Source organism: Anthonomus grandis, chromosome 7, assembly GCF_022605725.1.
Source record: "Anthonomus grandis grandis chromosome 7, icAntGran1.3, whole genome shotgun sequence".
NCBI classification, from domain to species: domain Eukaryota; kingdom Metazoa; phylum Arthropoda; class Insecta; order Coleoptera; family Curculionidae; genus Anthonomus; species Anthonomus grandis.
In genome coordinates, this window is record NC_065552.1 from 28,064,504 (window position 1) to 28,080,465 (window position 15,962).

The 15,962-nt window shown below is 29.9% G+C and overlaps 1 protein-coding gene across 3 annotated transcripts in view; it reads left to right on the top strand.

Moving 5' to 3' along the window:
- The first annotated feature begins 2,808 nt into the window (after positions 1-2,808).
- LOC126738566 (uncharacterized) overlaps positions 2,809-15,962 on the top strand; it is a 306,318-nt gene continuing 293,164 nt past the window's right edge. For all 3 annotated transcript variants that reach the window (XM_050443955.1, XM_050443954.1, XM_050443956.1), the window contains exon 1: positions 2,809-3,081. The gene's annotated coding sequence lies outside the window, so the exon portion shown is untranslated. The remainder of the gene's footprint in view (positions 3,082-15,962) is intronic.

The following is a 15,962-nucleotide window of genomic DNA, read 5'->3' on the forward strand; positions in this document are numbered from 1 at the left end:
TTATTCTGTTGAAGAAAAGCTAGGATTAAAGTATATTTACTTTATTCGAGAGATCGAACAAAATAGAAATTGGTTGTTACAAGGAAGAACCAAGTTTATGAAGGGAAAGAATGAATGTTTCTTTCAAACAAACTCAAAAAGTACCTCTAAACTAGGTCCTATGGAATTCCTGCTAGTTTGTTTCATTTTTTCCTGTTAAAAAAATATATACAGGTCTTTGTGGTAATAAGTTGATAGTAGGTAATAAACAAATTAATAATTTAGAAATTAGTGAATTGTTTTCTCATAGAAGTTTTAATTAACAGATAAAAGCACCTCATTATTTTGAATCAGCATGGCTTATACCGAGGACGTTTAACCACCACAAACCTGGGTCAACACTAGAAAGTAACTATTTTGACTTTGTCGGATTAACTTTAATTTTTTTTGGCTGAATTCTTTTATAGGCATTTGATAATTTATTATAAAATTAAATAAAAAGACTTAGTAGTCAGCTAAAAAAATAATTGCAGTCTGAGGAATTGATTTTGCTCGGTATATTGAATTTTTTTTTCTTGGGTCATATCAAGACAACTGAGGTATAATAGTACGTAGGGAGGATTATTTCAAAAGGAAAGTAAATATTACGACTAATGAATTAAATCTGCAAATCTTACATAAAACTTATATTTTAATAGTTATATTACGGTGTTAGAAGTGAGTTAAGGATTTAAATTTAAAAAAATATTTCGTAATCATAGCTGGAAAGTGTTGTTTTACTATTCTAGTGAAGATACTTGTAGGGAACGAAAGTGACGACTATAGAAATTTACATAGCATGTGCAATAGTTAAGATATAGTGTGCATCACTTAAGTCATGTTAATTTAATATCGATGTTTTGATTATTTTTAATAAGCAAACCTAAGTATCGAGTCCAATGATAATAAGTTATTTCATAGCAATACATCACTCTTAGAACAAAATTAGTAGGGAAAAAGCAAATGAAAAATTATTTATAAAATATTTTATTTTCAGATGAATCTTCATTTCTGTTATAACGATATTTTAAACACCGAAAAACCAGCTGATTCTCCAACATTTCAGAATAACACAAGTGGTACACCATGCGACGTCTCGAAGGTTAGCGGAAATCTTCTAAAACAGCATTCTGCCGAGTATATAAAGAGCCGCATCGCCAAGAGTAGTCAGTTGTCAGTTCAGTGAAGTAAAGTTCGAAATATTAACGCAAGATTTAAACCAGACATAAATAGTTGTATACAAATATAGTAAAAATAAATATTTCTAGTGGTCATAAGTGATCGTGTTTTCTTTGTGATGTGTGTAAATAAATTTGTTGACTATTTTCGATTGCTTTAATTCACACCGAATGGGAAAAAATTCCATTGCTTATAATAGGTGTCGAAAAAATGAGCAAATAACTTTTCTATTTTATACTCAGTATTCTCAAAAACTGAATGTTTGGACTGTTTTTTATTGATGGTACTTAAAACGCTCAAACGTATCTTGATTTGGTGCAAAGCCAAATTTTTCCTGCTATTCAAATCTTCCGTCATTTAGACCAAGAATCGGTTTATTTTCAACAAGACGCTTGTCCTACTCATAATGTGGTTCGGGTCGAAGAATGTTAAACAATAACTTTTTCTAGCCATCTTATTAGTGGGACTGCTGATATTAAATTGCCTTTTGGATTTCCAGATTTATCCCCAAATAACTTTTATTTTGAGGTTATCTTAAGAAGACCATTTATAAACACGAATTTAGTAGACGAACAAATTTAGAGGACTGAGAAAATTATTAAATATACTAAATCTATTTCACCAGAAACTCTTACCACTTTTGAAAACTAATATTTTTAATGCTAAATTCTAAATTTGCACTATAAACGGCTTTTTTGGTAGACGTGATAAATATTTTGTAAAACCAGAAAATGCAAACTTTATATTGTCATACTCTGTATACAGGTTGGAGAATCGATCATTATGCATAAAGACGAAATATGGCAGCGCTCACGCATGCTTTGCGTGCGCTCTGCTACTCACCGGCTACGCCGTTGTTTTTCAGTACGATGTAATTGTATCCATAGTATATCGTTTCCCAAATACAGAGTGTTGATATTTGTATTTAATAAGTTTTTCATAGTTTTTATAACTTTTCTCTACTGCTGGAAAATCTGGGATGTTTGCAAGTGTGAAAATTATGTCTGAAAAAGGTCTGACGTTTACTTAAAAGAAGTTTTTCTCTTTGCAGATACTTATCAAGTTACGCAACGGTCTGTTTGTAGAAATCTTCACATTTCTTATACCCATTTCATTTACAATTAGTTCATTACTTACATGAGGGTGATTTTAAGTGGAAATTGCAATTCTGTAATTTAGTTTCAATTTTTCATGTAGAATCTTACTATAAGCATATTGCATATTGCATAAGGGAAAATAAATTTATATGAGGCTACAATACTAGAATTTATCAACTTTTTGGCACCCAACGACAGCGCTTAAGTATGGTGAAAAATGGTGATAAGTGATTTTCAATTTATTTTGATTTCATTTAATATAGTTATGACTGTACCACTTTTTAATAAACTTTAATGGTTTTTCCTTTAGACCCATAAACCAATAAATTAGCAAAGTCTTAGTTCTCTTTATGACCCCTATATATTACAACTGGGTCCCATGAAAACCGGCAAACTTCCAAGTTCTTGCAAGTAAGAAATAAAAAACTACACTCAACAACTACTATAACTATTATCCACATACACACATATATACATACAGAGTCGAGTTTAGCGTATAGTCGCGTCGAACGGCTTTTCGCGCCACCACGTCTTTCGTTTCTTTGCCGTCGCGCTACTCCACAACCAACACTCAGTCTTCGTCGAGATTTCGCTCGTGAAAACCACCAGGTTTCACCACCTCACCATACTCACTCTTTTCGTTTTGAGTTGAAATTTTAGTGGTAGCACAGTTTTCCGAAAACACACTTTCTTTTCGTGTGAATTTACTTTTAGTGTTATGGGTTTTAAATACCGGTTTTTTGTGTCTTAGTGTTTAGGATTATTTTTAAAAGTGTTTTATTACCAGGTTAGTATTAAATAATTACGTTAAAGTTGTTTTTTTGCATTATTTAACTTGAGTGAAAATGTAATTTTATTTGTTTTTAGTTTTTTAATATCCAGTTTACCATCACTGTAAACAGTTTAAGGAATTTTTTAAATCAAATAAGTTAACGAAAAACCAAACTTTAGAAAAACATATGGTAAACCATATTAAATCAGAGAAAATTTAAACCAATCTCAGTTGTAGATTAATAAATACAGTTTAATTTTATATGCTACTAACTTCCTGGTTCATTAAAGTAATACAAGCTATTTTATAGAAATTTAAAGAGTTAATATATTTTCTTAGAGTTTATTAAGTTCTTAAATAAAATAAAAAGATGTAGAGAAAAAAAACATTTACCAGAAATTTTATTAATTTTTTACTGGGCGCCAAAAGTTTGCTATAAAAGCCAATTTCATGTACGAAATATCTTAATTTTTAAGTATTCATTTGTTATGTTTAATAGTATGTTAAGAATAACAAAGAATAAATTAGTAAGAGTTCAGTATACTGGCCATCCTTAATACTAAAGTTTAATTTTCACATTTATAAAAAAAAAATTCCTCTATCTGTTTCTCTTTTATTCTATAAAAAATAAAATAGAAAAATGAAAATTGGTTTGTTCATTTCGAAAATAAAAAAATAATATTTGCAAAGTTTATACTTCGACTACAAGTTTTAGATTATTGAAGTTATTATAAAACTTCTGAGATATAGGGTGATTCATAAGGAAATTTCAGTACTTCAGGTACGTACTCAAGAACTAAGAATAAACATAAAGGTCTTTACAAATATGGATCCGCAAGACCTTCGTTTCTGAAATACAGGCTGTTAATGTTTTTATTTAATAATAAAGTTCTCCACAGTTTTTAAAAGTTTTCTCTACTGCTGAAGAATCTGGGATGTTTCCAAGGGTGAAAATTAAATCTGAAAAAGAAAAGTGAAACCTGATGTTGAATTAGAAGAGTTGTTCTCTTTTCAGATACTTATCCAGTTACACAATGGTCTGTTCGCAGACATCTTCATATTGTTTATAACCATTTCATTTACAGCGGATTCATTATTTGCAGGAGAGTGAAGAATGCAATTCTGTAATTGGATTAATGCAAATCAAAGGTTGTATAGGTATGTTTTGTTCACTAATGAAACATAGTTCACGCCTAATGGTATAAATAATCTTCACAATTAACACGCTACGATAGAACATAATGTCCAACATAAATTTAGCTATATTGTGCAATGTGAAATTTTAAATGGTCATTTAATTGGTCCATTAATAATCCACGGTAATCTTATAGGAGAAAAATATTAAGACTTAGTTGAAAATCACTTGGGAAATCTATTAGAAAATTTTTTGGTCGTTCTAAAAACATGTCATTGTTAAAAATACTAAAAAGACCTATGAGTGGCGCCACCTACAAAAATTAGATTCGTATTCCTCATACCAAAAAACCTTCAAATACCAATTTTTACTCCAATATTTACATTATCATAGATTTTATTTTAAACATAGAAAAATTAAATAAAAACTTTAACGAAGGCCTTGCGGACCCATATTTGTATGAACTTTTATATTGATTTCTGGGCCCTAAATACATACCTGAAGTATTGACATTTCCTCATGAATCACCCTGTACACACTATTATCTACAAATGATATAGGGCTCTTCATGTAAACTTAGTAACTACTTAGGCAGAGAATAAAAAATATTTAAACTTCATCTGCAGAGCTTGTGTTGTAAGTATTACCTGTGTTTAATTTCTGAATATTAAAGTACTCCTCAATTTATTCTATTTCACTAATTGCCGTAAGTAAATGTCATTTTATATATAAGAAATAGTAATTAGCGTCTAAGAAAAATTTACTTGAAAGCATAAAAACATATTTAATAATTAAATAAATCGATTAATATACGTTACTTAGTCAAAAATCTTATAATTCTGTTTAATTATTTTAGTTTTTACAAACTAAACTTTTTAGCGTGAACTGTATAACTGCTTTAATATGGTTTCAAATATCCTATTTAGTATAAAAGTATTACAGAAAATAATCCATAAAGCTAAATTATTTTAATTTTTGAATTGCAATTTGTTCTTAATAATTTAAATTTTCATCACTTATATAAATAAAAACTAACTAAGACGATATTAAAGAGAAAAAATAAATGTTTAACTAATAAAATAAATTTATTTAAAAATTCAAAAAACATAAAAACAGTTTATGTAAATTTTTTTCTGTAAAGCTTGTATTTGACTTTTCAATAGTATCTTAAGATTAATGCCTTCATTAAATTAAAATTATAGATTAAAACTTCATAGTTTTACAAAAAGTGATTTTTGTTAAATAAGAAAGTTTTAAATAAATATTACAATTTTTCAAAAAAAAGTGTTTGCATTGGTAAGTATGGAACACCTGTCTGATCCAAATCAAATTAACATCTTTTTTTCTCAATTTCTTCAAAATTCTTCGAATTGTGATGAACAAATTTAGCGTTATAATAATGGCGCATTTGATGATAATCTGCATTTCACACTTAATCTTCCAACTGATGTAGATGTAAATCGAATTTTAAATAGTATTAAATCTAATGCGACTGGAGTGGATCAGAATTCACCAAAAATATTAAGGTATCGTAGCCCTATTGATAAGTACATATGCCCACTATTTCCCCGATTATCAATGGAAATATTCGATTGGCAAACCCTTATCAAAAGTTGCTAGCCCGGAAAATTATAACGACTTGCGCATTATAAGTATACTTCCAGTACTTTCAAGAATATTTGAAAAGGTACTTTACCATCAGATGATTTGTTATTTTTTTGATAATGACATTATTCCGGCTACGCAATGTGGCTTTAGGGAGAACTTTGGTATGAAAATACCTCATACCTCTGTAGCTTTACTAAATGTACTGGATGATGTAATGGACGCTATTGATAAGCAACAGATTGTTGTTCTGGCGCTTTTAGATTTGTCTAAGGCATTTGATACAATAAATCATGCCTTTTACTAGCTAAGCTTAAATATTATGGCTTTTCAATGGAATCTATACAGATAATTGATAGATTAATATATATATATATATATATATATATATATATATATATATATATATATATATATATATATATATGTATATATATATATATATATATATATATATATATATATATATATATATATATATATATATGTATATATATATATATATATATATATATATATATATATATATTATTTTATTATTATATATATATTATTTATATATAATAATTGATTTATTAGATTTAAGTCATTGTTTATACCAATCTCCGCTTCTTTATAGTATTTATTTTAAGATTATTAGGTTTACTTTGAAACTTGTATATATCTACGTATCATCAGCAAACGCTTGAATAAGAATGTCTGCTGTATATACAAGGAAAAGCAGAGTTCCCAGGGCAGAACCTTAGAGCACTTCAGGCAAAATGTTAGCCTGATTAGTATAACAATTATTTGTAAATGTTGTATGAAATCTCGTCAAGGTCTTGTTTAATGGTTTTTGGAAATACAAATAAAACTACAAATATTAAAAGTATGATAAATATTCATGTGGAGGGCTCTAAGCCTTCGGTTATTAAAACTGCCAAAAATTTGGGCATTATGATGTACAGTAAGTTGAGATTCAGGATGCAGGTTAAAAAAATTGTTTAAAAATCGTTTTTAGCTTTAAACCTCTTATTTAGTAATAGAGATATTCTTAACCTAAATCTTAAACGCAGCCTATGTGAGGCCTCTCTAATTTCAACTACTGTGATTATGTTTACGGTTTTTGCCTAAATAATGATTGTAAAATACACATACAAAAACTTCAAAATGCCTGTATCAGATTGGTTTATGGCTTACGTAAGTATGATCATATTTTGCAATATTTTAAAACAATTTACTGGCTTAAAATGATCAATCATAGAATCCTTCACTTTTCCTCTTTTTTGATAAAAATCATTAGCGGCCCAAGGGCACGTGCAACCATAAGGAATGGATTGTTGTTTAGAGCAAATGTACACGGTGTAAATGTTAGAGTAAATGTGCTACAATAAAATACCTGCAGAATTTGTTTACCTTCGTGCAAATAAATTTAGAAGGATATATAAAATTGTTCTTATGAATATTCAAAACAATTCTCTTATTGTTTAATATGTATCAAATTTGCTATTTTTTATAGAAGAAGAAACATTTTTTTGTGTTACATTATATTTAAGAATCTTTCTTTACATATTATAGCATGTTGTTATAATGTTGATTTATATACTTCGAATCTGGTTTGCTGGAGTAGCTTTTTTTTTGTATGAAGTTTGTAATGAATTTGAATAATAAAAGACATTTGTTAATATTATTATTAATAGGCTGGGTACACTTTAACAAACCTGAGATTATTGTGAGGGATAACCCAAAGGGCTTAACGCTTGGAGATGTTGAGACTGCACAAGAACGTCTACTTTCTTTTACAAAAAGTCATCATGAAGACCACAAAGATTCTTAGGCGATTTTTAAGTCACGAATAGGAATAATGTAGATACTGGGTAAATACCCGAACCTCATTTGTTAACCAAGGGAATAAGATTAAAAAAAAAATAATGTAAATTATAATATTTAATATGTATAAATAAATATAATTGTTTGCCGAAACGCAAGATTACCTCTTAGCAATTGAATATCAATTAATTGAAAGAAGAAACTTCCTCAAATCTATAACAAATGACAAAATCATAAACGACGATAAATGCATATATCTGTCGAAGGGTGCCAAATATTTGTCGCGACTTACTACAAATAGCGTCAGGAAGAATTATAAAAAATTGTATCTCAAAAGCTAATAAGTAAACTCTGCGAAAATGGAAAAATTGGATATCCTACGTACCTATTAACTTGGGAAACAGAAATGTCCCAAGGACTGATTCGATAAACGCTGATATTTCAAGACTAATTCTCTTTAATATTTCTTATGCATTCAAACCACGTTTTCTGACGAGACCCAGCAATTTCTAATTCTACGAGTTTCGCTCTCTGATGTCTCCAAATAATTTAGTTTCTGGGAATAATGTTTTACCTTCCTAAGCCACTCGGGTTCATATCAATAAATAGCTGAATAAATTATTAAAATGGTATATTGGAGTCTCTAAGGTTAAATATTCATCCATAAATCAATTGTCAAAATTAGTTATCAAGAACATATGTATTAAGCTTAATTTACTTAATTAAGCTGTTATGCCAAATTTTATTTTAAACTGTATAGTGCATTTAAAAATCTTATGTTGATGTAAAAAAATCGAACCTGTAATTTTTTCTCCACGGAAAATATTTTTTGCACTAAAAGGAATTCATTCGGGTTAATTTACATAATTGCTAATTTAACATTATATTTTTTTTTGAAATAAATATAATTGTAAATTCTATGCATAGTCTATATAGCATTAGGTATAAGTAAATTTAATAGATATTACAACAAATAACATAAATTATCTAAAACAGATATATAGCTAAGTGATTTATAGTACGAAAAATAGAATCTTTCAAATTAACTGAGTTGATGACGTAGTGAACTGAAGACAAAAATCATACCTCAATTTTAAAATTAGCTGCCGTTTAGACAAACGTATATTTTGATTTTTTCGAGGCAAATGTTATGTATTAAACGTGAAAATTAGGACGATTTTTCCACATAACACAGCCGTTGCATCCTACATTAATAAATAAATGCAAAATAAGAAAATTAAGAAAAATAAAGTTTTCATCACTTACAACTCGTACAGAGTATAATTTCTTAGAAATTTATAATTCTCCCAATCTTGCATTGTTTCCTTAAATTTTCTTAATGCCTCATTGCGTTATTTTTGAAAAAGAAGTTCCTCAGATGTTAGCCAAGGAGCTTTAGGTTTAGTAATTCTTAGTTTTTTAGTAGGAGCATGTTTATTAAAATGTGTTTGAATTAAATTATTAAAAAAAGCTATTTTACTATTGATATTATTTTGATATAAAATGTTATTTCATGGTAGTAAATATAAATCCTACAAAAAAAATTAAAATTTTTAAAGCACCTATATCCAACTACGCTGTTTAAATTTAGCTCATAGAAAACCAAGTTGTGAACTGAGATATATGTATTAGTAATGATGAAGAACTTGTTGTAGTATAAGTCCTGGTGGACCACTATAATGCCTTAGTTATGCTTGTTGGGCAATCACGCTACAGGCTGCTGTGATATGTTGAATTGTCTCTGGATTTTCTTTTCACGTTTTACACCTATCATCTACTATTAAGGTATCTTTTACATTATGTAGTAAGTTCCTCGTTTTAATTACCTGGTTTTAAATGGCTACAGCGAACCCTTCTGTTTCAGGAAAATTTTATCGACAAAAAGTTGATCGCGTTTATAAGGATGCCCGTCCTTGCTTTCTCGATATTTCTCCTTCTTGCTGAATATCTCTTTATTTTTTTGCTTCTTTTTAATTGCGAAGCTGAGCGCTCTTGTCTGCCAAGTACAGACTTTGGTGGAGAAGTGATAAATCACTACACTGGGGGAAGTAGGTTCCTAACAGCATTTACTATAAAGGTTGTTGACGTCTATAAGTCTTGTACCTCCCCAATCGCAAGTAATGTCATTTTGAGTTTGCTTGACTTAGGATGGTATATAGTCATCTCGATTCTCATTTTCCTCATGATATTGAGGTCCGTATCGGTCCACGAGATCACTCCAAAAGAGAACTGGTATAGCCATGGTATTGAGGGTAAGAAGTTGCAAAATCTTCTGTTATGTTGTGTGTTTAATTCTCTTGGTTTGCTCGTATGCAAGACACGTGCGACTATTTTTTCCCATCATACTTTCTATGAACCTCCTTTCCCCTAACTGTACATCTCTGGCTAAACCCTTTTCTTATTCTACATTTATGGTCTTACACTCAACAAGTCCAAACTTTATACTAATGCCATTGGGAAATACTTCTACCTGTTGAATGAGTTCCTGAAGCTTGTCAATTGGTGAAGAATAAAGTTTATGATCATCACTAGATACCACACATAAGTGGGAATGAATCTTCATTCGCCGGGTCGGAATGACCAGGTATGCACTTACTTTATGGAAAGAGTACGGCATATTATCCCCGTCGTTGCCAAGATAACTGCTTTTTGCATCAAGCAAATATGGTTTTGGGGTAGATTTAATTCTACTAAATGTGTGTACAATTCCGTTTGCCGAGATGATCAAGGATTTGATCTAGACCTTGGTCATATTCCACAGTTTTTTTTAATTTCATGTGCTAGATCTTGATATTTAGTTATTTCCTGTCGGTAGGCTTGCACAATATTACCATCCAGGGAAAAAATCTTTAATTGTAGCTCTTCGTTCATCTTTCTCTACAATTATCATATCTGGTCTATTGTGTTGTAGTATTCTATCTGACAAAATTGTTGTATCCCAGTAGATCTTAAAATCGAAATTTTCGGAGATAGATTGGGCTTGGTGTTTGTAAGCTGTTGTAGATTCCAAGCTAATACCCACATGCTTTAGCACTGCCAAGTGAATTACTTTTCCCATATGCGGGCTCAGATCTGCTGTAGGTGTAAGCACAGTGCCGGATTATTAAGTGCTGTACTAATTCGATCTTGGCATTGCACTTTATATCTGAGACTTGCTGCCTCAGAATATGTTTTTTATATTGTCTGGTAGGCAGTACTTGCTCCTGTATTGCTAGAAGAGCACCTTCTGTTTTAGGAAATAAGTATCCTATACTAAGGTAAGTAAGTATTGCTAACCAGCGTATCGGCCTCGTCTGGATGCAGACTTGCATAGAATTGACCATGCATTGGTTTCTCCAATCTGTTATTAATTTGCTATATTGTTATTAATTATTATTATTAATGTCATTATTATATATGATGGCTTTAGGATGCCACTGTATGTTTTTTTAAGCTTATGATTTTCTAATCATTTACGTCATGAAAAAAGGGGAAAATCAAAGATCTTCCATGCATTGGTTTAGTTTTACTTCTACTTTATTACTTTGGAAAAAAGCCCCAAACAACCATAAATAGTCGTTATTTCGGGCATACCCTATAAAAGTGAAATTTAATAATCTTTATTATAACATATAATCGCACCGCATTAAAATAAATATTTTTTAAATTTTTTGTATCAAAGTAAAACAGAAGCATAAATATTACGAAGTATAATTATGATTGCACTAGGAAAATTAAATTAAATTCAATTTTCTTACTTGAGGTTTTGTAAGTACTATTCAAAACCGTTTTAATTAAGTTTTTCAAAATTTTACAGCTGTTAATAAATATTAAAATAAAAGTTATTTATCTTTGTACACATATCTTTTGTACATTCTCAGAAAAATAAATTGTTTTGAATGTTATAGGCAATTTTATTATTAAATGACATTTCCTGCATTAGTTCTTGACAATGTATATATTATTCCATAGTAATATTTATTTTAATTTTAGTATACACCTCTAGCAAAATAATATTACATCCTGGGATCCCACGTTTAAAAAAAAGAAGAAACCTGAAAATATATTATATAGCTTTAAGCTTAAAAAGAGATAAAATATTTTCATAACACGCGGCAGTAAAACAGCGATTGTTTCTTTTTTCTTTTTAAGCTCGTCTAATACATTTTCATTTTTTTTCTTTAATGCACTGGATTACAGGCTGTAATATTATTCTGCCCCAACGGTATGAAAATCTCAATAACTGGTATGTTCAATTTTAATGACACTTCATTAAATTATAATTTGATATTTTAATTTGGGAGAAACGTAAACTTATGTTGACTAATGAACCTCGGAGTTATTAAGTTTTGTAAACAGATCTTGGCAAATCGGTATTAATATACAGGATGGGGACTCTAACTGGAATAAATTCTCTAGCGCTCTAGAAAAAATGATTTCAAGAAAAACGCAAAAACATGCCTATTAAGACTTTTTGGGACCTTTAAAAATGTATTAAAAAAATTCCTCTCGAACCTCTTCGACAGAGAAAAAAAATGTTTAGAGGGTTGCGCAATTTAATTAAATCATATTCGTTTCGCATCCGCTGTTTTAGTTTGGGTTTTGTACCATAGATGTTACATGTATGATTAAAGTCGTATTTGTAGACTTTAGCTTTAAGGTAACTTTAAAAGTAAAAATCTAATGGAGTAAGGTCAGCTGACCTTACTCGATATATTCGATTGTCCGTCTCCGTCCAATCCACCTGTTGCAGAAACAAATAATAAGAAATTGTCGTAGATTAGCAGCATAATTTTGACGAAAATAGATTCTTTCGTTAAAATTTCCATTTTCAGTAGGAAATAGTCGCGTTAATTGAAAATTAAGTCTTTTGTCCTAATCTTTCAATGCTATAGCTAAAACTAATAAAAATATAAGAAAATGTTGTGAGAGTAACCTCTTGACATGTAGTCATAAATTTCGACAGTTGACTTTTGATAGTTGATATTTAGTTATAACTCTATGACCATTAAAAAACAAAAATAAGATTTTCAACTGTTTATATATAAAAATTATTAAACCAAATGAGACATGTAATACATCAAAATAAATTGGTTTGTTTGTAGCACTCTTTGTATCACTCTGTATATAAATTTCACTCCAATAAAAACTACATAATACTGCAATTTTCATACTGCCCATTTTCTTTTACAGGGTAAAACAAATAAGAAAGTTTAAGGCTAGTTAAATTATACAGAAACAACTTATTCAAAATAAGAAAAAAAAACAAATAGAACATAAGTAAAACAAATAAGGCACAGCTTAAATTTATTAAAATATAGATATGTATACAGACTAAATAAGACAATCAACAATCTCGATATTCCACTGTGCATTTTGGCCACTCTAACATTTTACTTAAGGATTTAGCATCCGTCATAAGTGACTATAACGTGACATTTCACTCTAGATTTCAGCACTGTCTAAACATCCCTCTATACGACTCGGTTCCTTAAATAGTAATAATTGGTCGTAATTGCAATTTATTCAAATTAACGAATCGCAATAAAGATGTCAAGGCTGGATCCAATACTAGAATATTTTAATGCGAAGAGGCATACATGACTCTTTGCAACCTTCCTTAACCAGTTCCTGTAGGACTTCTAGGACATATACACCTTAGTCCAAGGTTAAAGGTTAACTTAGCTGCGGTATCCGCAATCTAATATTTAATCCGCATTTTAAAACAATAACTTTTTAGGATTTTGTCGATAACATTTTTAAGTCTAATTTTTTGTTAAAATATTAATACAATCTATTAAATATAGCTTCTATCTTTCTTAAATGAAATTCGTAATAAAAGTGTTTGTTTTGATGAGATATATGGTTGTGTCAGCCTGCAAACGTTAATTTTTATAATATACATCTCTATATAAAAATAGTGTGAGTCTCTAACTTGGAATAAATTCAATAAATCAAAGATGTTATTTTTTGATTATTTTTTGAATTTAATAAATGCATGGAATGTCACCTATGGTAATATCTGACGTTAGTATGTTCTTCTCTGTCTCAATCCAAGATATTCTCACTAGCCAGATAGTTAGGAAACTCGAAATTAGCCAGTCTTCAGTAGAAAAGCTGAAAAATTTCATCCCTATAAAATAACAATCCTCCAGAAACTCGCCGAAGATAATCCGAATAAAAGACTTTAGTTTTGCAAACAGATACTGGGTCTAATGTTCTACAAATAGAACACGTCCTATTTTCTGATAATTTAACGTTTATATAGAATGGTAAGGGAAATCGTCAAAATTATTGTTATTGGGCAGATAAAATCCACACTGGATGAAGGCGACACTTAACATCCAGGAAAAGTCAATGTTTGAGCAGAGATTGTTGGTGAGAGAGATATAGGACCGATTTTCTTTCAAAAAAAGTTTTAATAGAGCAAGATATTTACAATTCTTTATTTACAATTCTTCTTATTTTGTTTTGTTTATTTTGCTAGCCCCATAGAAATTGAAGTCCTGAATAGAAACATATGGCAGAAGAGAACCCTTTAAATGGCCACCCAGATCTCCGGATTTACACCTTTGGACTTTTTCTTATGGGTTTACTGCAAGAGCAAAGTTTTAAAGACCAAAACGATTTGAAAAAACGAATAATACAGGACTGTATGCTAATTTCCGGCGAAGTAATTCGAAATGTTCAAAACGAGCCTCATTTTCGTTTACGGTATTGTCAGTTAGTAAATGCTTAACACTTATTATAGAAAGACTATTGAATTAAATTAAGTTTTCAAATTAGATAATGTTTGTTAAATATCTTTTAAAAGACAAAGAGTAAAAAACAGCTATTTGGTACGCATGTGTAACTTCAAAATTTTAAAATCAAAAAATCAATAAAATATAAAAAATAATACAAATATACAAAAAATTAAAAAATATAATACAAATCCTCATGCATTTGTAGAAAGGCAAACCCAGTACCCTCAAAAAATTAATGTATGGGCAGGCATTTTAGGAAATAAAGTGATTGGGTCATTATTTATTAACGGAAATTTAAATGGAGACATTTATTTGGATATGTTGGAAAATACCATCAATCCGCTTATCACTGAATCCATTAAAAACCAAATCGATGATGATGGAAACCCTATACTTGATGAGGCTAAAATATATTTCCAGCAAGACGGCGTTCCTTCTCACTATGTTCTTCCCGTTCGGCAATGGCTAGACGACGAGTTTCCAGATAAATGGATAGGGCGAAGGGGGTCTATAGAATGGCCTGCTAGATCTCCTGATATAACGTCGTTAGACTTTTTTCTATGAGGTCATTTGAAATCTATTGTGTTTACTCCCCAACCTGAAAGTTTGGATGAACTTCGTCAACGCATCATCGACAGCTGCCATGATATCCCACAACATGTTTTTGAAAATCTCTGTCAGGAATCTGAACATCGCCTATGTCATTGTTTGGCCAAAAACGGACAACATTTTTAACACTTATTGAAATAAAAAATGATAATAATAATAATAATAATAATATTAATAAATGTCTTTTATTCAAAATTTACAGATGTAGTTGACAATAATAACATTCTATAATTAAGTAACCGAGAAGCAGGGCGCAGTCTAGCTAAGCAGCTACTCTACTGTAGGTAATGATATTTTCATGTATTTGTTTTCTATCTGAATAAATTAGATTAAACAAAGATTTTTCTAATTTTCTCGAAAACGAATCGACCGATTTAAAAAATCAAACGTCAAAATAAAAGACTTCGAAAGGCCTTTTAAACAAGCTATTACTCGATACCCCTTGCCATTTAAAATTTTTAAGGAGATGACCCTGGGGGCAGAGGGTGAAAGGGGGTGAAGTAATTTTAGGTTAGAAAGTTGTTGCCTTTGATAAATCTTTTGACGTATTTCGGCGTTTTTTTAAACAGTGGTTTTCGATAAATCCTTAGTGGGAAGTTTTCAAATGAACACCTTGTATAATAAATAAAAACTTACCGTCCATTAACAATTATTTTAAATTTCAGCCAGGATCCTAACCACTATTTTTACACAGCGAATATCCGACTTTAGTAGAACGACCATCACAAGAATAAAGTAAGAATCATTGGAATTAAGGATTTCAAACCGGGTTGATATGAATGTTTTACACTGCATGCAAAATAGAGACACTTTTACTTTCTGTCAGTTTTCCAATATGTTTCAATACCCTATTGCAGCTTTTGGCAAAGTAGCTTTTCAAAGTAACCCTTCTTCAGCATAAAAATGCTGAGATGGCTAAAGGTCTGCCTCAAATTAGCTAAAAATAGTATCAAATGATTATCGTAATAATTGCTGGATTTTAACAAGGTTGTATAAGTAATATATGAATTTTT